This window comes from Limulus polyphemus, unplaced genomic scaffold (assembly GCF_000517525.1).
Source record: "Limulus polyphemus unplaced genomic scaffold, Limulus_polyphemus-2.1.2 Scaffold6, whole genome shotgun sequence".
In the NCBI taxonomy this organism is placed as follows: domain Eukaryota; kingdom Metazoa; phylum Arthropoda; class Merostomata; order Xiphosura; family Limulidae; genus Limulus; species Limulus polyphemus.
The window spans coordinates 1,501,702-1,509,656 of NW_013665616.1; the positions used below are offsets into that span (position 1 = coordinate 1,501,702).

At 32.4% G+C, this 7,955-nt stretch overlaps 1 protein-coding gene across 1 annotated transcript in view; it reads right to left on the bottom strand.

The window, feature by feature from the left end:
* The window catches only part of LOC106475073, a 68,831-nt gene extending 64,268 nt beyond the window's left edge, over positions 1–4,563 (bottom strand). The window contains exon 1 of the mRNA XM_022381321.1: positions 4,455–4,563. The gene's annotated coding sequence lies outside the window, so the exon portion shown is untranslated. The remainder of the gene's footprint in view (positions 1–4,454) is intronic.
* Between the last annotated feature and the right edge of the window lie 3,392 nt (positions 4,564–7,955).

The window sequence follows — 7,955 nt, forward strand, 5'->3', positions numbered from 1 at the left end:
GTTGGCGGTGATGACTAGCTGCCTTCCCTCCAGTCTTACACTGCTAAATCAGGGACGGCTAGCGCAGATAGCCCTCGTGTAGCTTTGCGCGAAATTCAAAACAAACAAACAAACAACTATTACGTGGAAATATACACTATTCAGTAAGTACCATATTCCAAGTGAACGATAGATCAATTTTAATACGTTTGTCTAATGACTTCAGTGAGTTAATATATATATTTATATAATATAATGTTTTCACCTTAAAACGAAACAAATGTTCGGTTTCTATATATTACGAAACCTAGGAATTATATTTCGCATTATTATCTAAAGAATCCATTGTAGTTTCTTATTATTTCGCCATATACTCGATTTACAAGAGCAACGTTGTGTATTTTTATTCATCTGACAATCTAAAACTTGAACCCGATTTCTTTAGTAAAGCCAGCTCGATTAGCCGTTTTTCCATTTACAATTAATATTGTTATATAATTATTTCAAACATATTATAAAAATGTTTTCACGAAATACCTAACGATAAACGCATTGTTACCGTCATTGGAATGTTAAGAAACATTATTAGAAGCCATCAAGGGAATGACAAGATGAGATCGTACACAATCGCTTTCTGGAACGTGTTAAACAATGATATTACGCACAAAATTTATAAAGAATGATCAGAAACTCAGTCGGTAATTATACCAAAACTTTTAATAATGAAATAAATTCCATGTGAGCCTAAAATCATAATAATAATAAAAAGAAGATTTTGAAATAATTTTAGAAGTTTATATTTTGGAATTAAGCGCAAAGCGATATGAACAAATATATAAAGATGTCTGTTTGTTTGAAGTTAAGCACAAAGCTACACAATGGGCTATCTGTGCTCTGCCAACCAGGGGTATCTCAAACCCGGTTTTTAGCGTTGTAAGTCCGCAGACATACTGCTGTGCCACTGGGGTGCAATATATAAAGAATGAGACAGATATCTGAAAAATGAAATAGGAAAAGTAAATCAAAGAAAATTGAGAATCTCCGAGAAACAGAATGCCTTGAATACAAAGAACTGTGACTAAAAGATGAAAAAATATAGAAGAACTAAAACAAAAATACACAATCGATTTAAGAAGGAACATGTGAATAAAAATCCGTTATTCAAAGAAGACAAGAAAAAAATATTCAAATTCAACAAACCAAACTCAGGACAATCAGACTAAATATGACACCTATCCCAGACGACCAAATACCGCTAAAAATTATACGCAAGAAAAGAAATAAACAACAAAACAAAACAGACAGGGACATACAACAAGAAAACGCAGGCAGAGAGTCAAAGTACGGATTGTTGAAATGCTGAGTATTACAGGCTTTTGTTAAAATCCCCATTATAATACATTATAATAGACTTTTAGCTTAATATCCTGCACACATTAAATGTCATGTTCCACCAGATAAAGCGCTCTATAGCTTAAGAAAGGCTTATTTTATTAATTTCACATTAATCACAAAGGAAACTTTATATCACTGGCATGATATTAATCTGCTTTCATACTTCTTTCTTCTGATGGCACTAAATTATTTCCCCTTTCATTAAAACATTACAATATTAATGTTACAATAGAAATCATGGAGGTATCCCATAAGTTTTGGAAATAAAACAACTAAAAATGAAATACAAAAAATGCCCACAAACAAACCAAAATCAACAATACACAACGCCATACAACAACAACACAGACAAGAAGTCAAATTATGGATAGCAAGAGACGTATCATCCAAAGATTTTTTTCGAAAATTTCTTTTTTAGTCAGACTTCATTTGTAGTTTGGTTGGTTGATATTTCTGGTTTCAGGTTTTTCTTTACAATTTGGTTCCCCGGTGGGACAGCTGAACCTTTACGGATTTATAACGCTAAAATCCGGGTTTCGAATCCCCACGGTGGACACAGAGAGTCCAACGTGGCTTTGCAATAAGATAAACAAATATTGTAATTTGTCATGTATAGTATATTCAAGCGGGACATTTGCATGAAAAAAGTCATGTTCGTTCTTTAATTTTAGGGTAGGTATTCTTTTAATAATTTATGTTGGGTTATTTGAATATTCAGGTTGTCTTCTTGTTTTATTGCTATCATTCGTTTCTGTGAGTGTAATATAATGTTTCATTTTGGTCTTAAATTTACACCAATACCTGAGAACTGTTTTTTAAAAGCGTAGTAGAAACATTGGCCTTTGTATTTTGACAATATTAAATTATTCCTTTCTGAAAACTAAATTGTAGTAAATATTAGGGGTGTAAGATTGGTAGCTTCTTAGCCTCAAATATAAGATAATTCATAATAGACGTTTGAATATTGGAAAACCCGAAACAATTTTGATTATCTTCCTATAATGATATAGCTTACCATCCATGCATCACTGTTAAAAAATAATTATTTTTCGAAGCTATCATGATTTCAAAGCTACGCTATTCAACAATGTGAGTGTAAATTAATGGCTCTCAGGTGGTTTTAGATGTGTTCTAGGCATGAAGTGTTCAGACTTAAAATTTACTATGCATTTAACTGCCCAAGATGTGTATCTGCTTTAAGTTCTACGTAAATTTATTACTTGGCTCCTGTTATTTTAAATCGTTTGAATTTAAATGATTGGTTTATCCATACTTTTAAGTTGTTTAAATTAAATGTGTGTAATTACGTCTTTAAAAATATTCTATATTTGGTTTAACTATTGTGTAAGTACTCTTATATCTGGTTACTTATCCTTTTGACTGTAACTTTATGAATAAAATGTAAAGAATAATATGACGCAAGCTAGCTCAATAAAAATCGCAATTAAAATTTTCTAATGTACATTGTCTGTTTCTTGTAGACATGGGTCCATGTTGTCTAAATATTTAATCTGTTTATGTATTTGTAGATGACTCGCTGCTATTGTAGCACATGTCTCACGACAAGCTATTGTTACTTCATTTTTATTGACACTTGTCTAAATTATATATGGTCTATGACCTTAACACGTGGACATTTTTCATTTAGAATATCGAATTATGTAATAATTGACGTGATATTTTTCTCGATCATATAAATATAACAGTTTTTTCGCGCATTTGTTTTCAGAAATAACTTTTCTTCCTTCATAAATAATACGCTTTGTACAATTGTTTTAAAATGATACATTGTATATAATGTCTACTTTATTGTAATATCAAATGGTAATTATTTTTAGATAAGTTGTTTCTTTTTTTACTACTTTATTATAAAATGAAAAATATATATTAGCTGGCAATATATATATATATATATATTTTACATTTTTGATTTTAAAAAAGTATTTATAATTAACTTGTGCAAAACTTTCGGAAAAGATTAAGTCTCCTTCGAATAAGAATAATTAATGTTTAGGGTTTTCAATTAAGGTTTTAAAACTTAAGATAGTTTGTTCCTGCCAATCTATGTCTTGCTTTACTTCTATGTTTTCTTTCTCTTTTGTCCCTTTTACTACACATAAACAAATAATTTGTTTTCTAGTAATACATTAGATCATATACCAAATTAATTCTGTATTGCATGGTCTCTTCTTGTTTATTAACAAATAAACAAACATTTTGAAAAGTGGATAGTATAGTGACAGTTTAATTTGCAAATAATATAAAATAACGTTTCATGTCAACAGCACTTGGCATGATTCCCCCTCCCCTGTGGCACAGCGTTATATCTGCGGACTTACAATGCTAGAAACCGGGTTTCGATACTCGTGGTGGGCAGAGAACAGATAGCCCATTGTGTAGCTTGGTGCTTAATTACAAACAACAACAAGCACCTGGCATATCGTCAAAGTTCAAAGTTGCATCAGGATTCAAAGAATTAGATATTTGAAATCAAGCTTTAATAATACCCCTCCGTCCTTTCCAATATGTCTAAAAGTGGAAGTATTATTTGAACTTGTTTCTTAAAACATGCATAGTTCCCACCAAATCAATTAATTTGTGGTGACTGATATTTGTGTCTAACAATCGTATCATGTTCCTACTCAAAAACTTCTACTTTCTAATTTCCAAACTTATATCCGTATTACGTTTGTTGAATATTTTGTTTGGACTTTGGAGTACAATTTTCTTTCATATTGGAGAAATTTCTAAAGTAACATTTTTCCGTACTTGCCTGTAAATATTAGTAGAAGCATTACAGTTTAGTGAGATTATGACACAAATAAGTAAATTAAATTGTAAAATCAACGTTATGACTTGCACACAAGTTAACTACACTCAAGCGCAAATTTTTAAAATGTATATATAACGACATAATTTTATATGAATTCATTCTAAAACTAATTACCAAATAGAATTATAGTAGGTTTCACATTGAAGTATATTGGCATTACATCTCGACCAACAGATAGTAGTGAATACCAATATAATCTAGTGTGTTATATTAGCTCTAGACTTACAAATACATAAATAGGTCTAACCTAGTTTCTTGGAATTGGTTTCAAAGTTGAAATTATTAGGAATACCAGTTTCAAAGCCTAATATTTATTAACCAATTGGGTAACCTCGGTGTTAGTGGTTAATGGCCGTAATTCGAGTAAGTTCTTGTTCTAAATCAAGATCCAACAATATAAAAATGAGTTTATCGTTAGCGTTACTTTCCGTGGCAGGATTCAGTCATGAAAGCTATTTGTATTTAATGGGGTCCTTCTACAGTACTTCCGGATTCTTGCAACGCTATTTAATTGGCCAGCTACAGAGAGAATGTGTATCGTGAAAACAGTTTTGGAGCTTTCAGGGTGATTAGCTTTTGATTTTAAAGGATCAAGACCTACGGTAAAACGGGGTGTTTTCATTTAGGTCATTTATTGTATATAATGACTGTGCTCAGTTTTCACTCAACATCATTTCAGTTTCATCATCCAATTTATCAGTTTTATTTTACTTCAATTTCGGCTTTTCTACCTGGAAGACATATGAAACAATTATGCAATTAAAATAAATAGTACTTAATTGTGTTCGTTAGAATTGTGTTTATTCTTCTCTTCTACAATTGTTCTCACAGTAACATTCCATCAAATCAAATCTTTGAAAGTCTTGCTATACGGTAGTGATTTATCTATATGGCATTATTCCTCTAAACCAGGAACGACGAATATCTCTCTTTAGTCATTTGACATTGTCACACCAAACGTTTTCTTATAGCATCGTGTAAAAATGAAAACATATGTATGAAGTATCTGACCGAAATTTTAACTGTAGAACACATAGAAAATAAAGAGAGAGAGAATAGAAAAAAGAAAAATCACCCACCAAGAAAACAAGAATATAAAAGCAGTTCCAAAAACTAGAGATATTTAACAAAGATAAGGCCTCGAGTTATCAAAAATCTCGGTCAAATAATTATGTCTTACGATGATGATATTTTATATAAAAAAAAATTCAGAAATGAACTAAGCTATCTCAATGACGCTAAACCGTCTCTGTCCAGAAAGATAATTATTTATAAGTTGTATATTTTAATTCTATGAAAATTCATCAACTTGTTTTAAAGGGCTCTAAACAAACTGTATATGAATAATTTGCTACCTACCCCTTAACAATACATATATATTGCAGATTAACTTGAGAGCACCCAGCATCGGCTCATCCGTGATTTAATTCATATATATGAATCATGAAAGCAAAGCGTTACTTAAAGGATTAGCATGACTGTGATAACACAAAAATCGTTCTTGCTGTAGTGAGAAATAATATAAAACGAACTGATGAGCCGAAAAAAAAAGGTGTAAACTTTCCATATTTCTATCCAAAGAAATAACATAAGAAAATAATTTATCATGGTTAGTGGTCAATATTATAATTTGACTTAAAGATACACATTACTAAGACATACCAACAGGTATGAATATCAAGTTTAACCTAAAACAGAAGTTTTTGTTACCATTGTAGTTGTTGTTTTTCATTAAGTTTATAAGCTAAACCTGTATAAGCTTACAAGCTGATCTACACGTCTTTTGTCAGGGTTATGAACTTAAAAAAGTGTGTGGGTGGATGCTATGATAAATAATACTAAAATACTAAGTTTCACACAATTTATTTATAACATAACATATTATTATTACAGTATTCATTATTACCGCACTCAAATTTTTGTATAAGCTTTAAGAACTCACTATGTATATACTTAAAACGTGGTATACACTGTGCGATGGTCAGGGTTACTTTTGTAGGAAGAGGTAGCAGAAAATAGTGGCGGTAGGTGTGCTTTCTGTTACCCTCTTTCAACACCCAGTTCTTAATATCTTTCCACACTGTTTCACGTTATCAATCAACTTACGGTCATTGGCCGCAGAAGTGTCTTATAGGCCGAAGTTGTAAGGTCACGGGTCAAAGTAGGAAGTGGATATAATTCAAGAAATGGCTCTTCATATCAGCTTACAGTGGCTGTTGAAGTAGAAATTTCATCTGAATTTATGTATTATTGCAATAGTAGTGGTCTTTTTTTCAGTACCTTCTTGCATAGAGAGTGCTAGCGCACTCCCTGAGATATATAAGACGTTTTTGTGGCTGCCCCACACTGTGTATGTTGTGTAGAAAAAAATTAATAAAGTTATTTTTGTGTATAAGGACGTGGCGGCATCCATGAGTGTAGATAATGTTAACTTACGCCAAATATAATAAATGCATAATACCAGTAATAATGGGGACGTATGGGGTTTTGAGCCAGATTAATATGCCTCTTATTACAAATTATTATCCCACAAAGTTTGTTTGAGTTTGGCACAGCGATCTAGGAGTAGTTAGATAACGGACAAACAGATTGACACAAAATCTTGTGCTTTATATATATATATCTTAGATAAACAAGAAAGTTAAGATGAAATTCAATGATCTCTCTCCTTCCTGTATTGCCCCCAGTAGCACAGCGGTATGTCTGCGGACTTACAATGCTAGAAACCGGGTTTCTATACCCGTGGTGGGCAGAGCACAGCTAGTCCATTGTGTAGTCTTTGTGCTTAATTACAAACAAAACAAAACCTTCCTGTATCATGCAGTCTCCCTCTCCGTATTAAGGATTGCATCTCATCTCTCTTGCCCCTCAGTGGCACAGCGGTATATCTGCGGATTTACAACGCTAGAATTCGGGTTTTGATACCTGTGGTGGGCAGATCACAGATAGCCTATTGCGTAGCTTTGTGCTCATCTTCAAACAAACGAACAAACCTCGTCTCTCTTCCTCTTTCTAGTTGGGTTCACCCTTCGTTTTACTCTGTGATTTGACTACTTGCATGGCTTCTTCCTCAGTTTGATCAGCATTAGAGGAGCAGGTTAAAGTTAATGCTAATAATGAATCTATCATTATTTATATGTGTACTGCCCTATCCTTGTACTCTTATCGGTCAGGTTAGATATTTGGAATTTATAACTTGCTTAAGCTCTGCCAGGCTGGTTGCCTTGGGTTAGAGCCTACGTTTGCAGAACAAATCCGTTGACCTAGTGAATTATTAGTTTTAATTTTGTCTCCAACTAGTTAGTTTATAAAAATACTTTGGTGATATAACAGAAAATAGATTAATTTAGAAACGATTTACGTTTAAAATTGAATTGATATTTTTATATAATTTTTATGCACTTGACTCTAGGCTAAGCGATCCTGCACTTCGTCTTTACTTTAGGCTTATTATACCAACACTCACTACACTTATAAGGTTTCACGATACACACACACACACACACACACACCTTCACGACCCCTTTCACCCCAATCACTAAAATTGTAATGGGCAGACAGTAATCGAACTATTCTATCTGGATAAGTGCATTTTGGCTTTTATGACTCCTCCTGTTTCGAGAAATCAAGCGTTAGATTTCTCAAGTAAACACAACGGAACAAGATTTCTTTCAGAAATTAAACAAACAAACCGCTATATTGTGTATGTTAAAAACATAATTACAGGTGAAGCAGCGGGTTTATATTC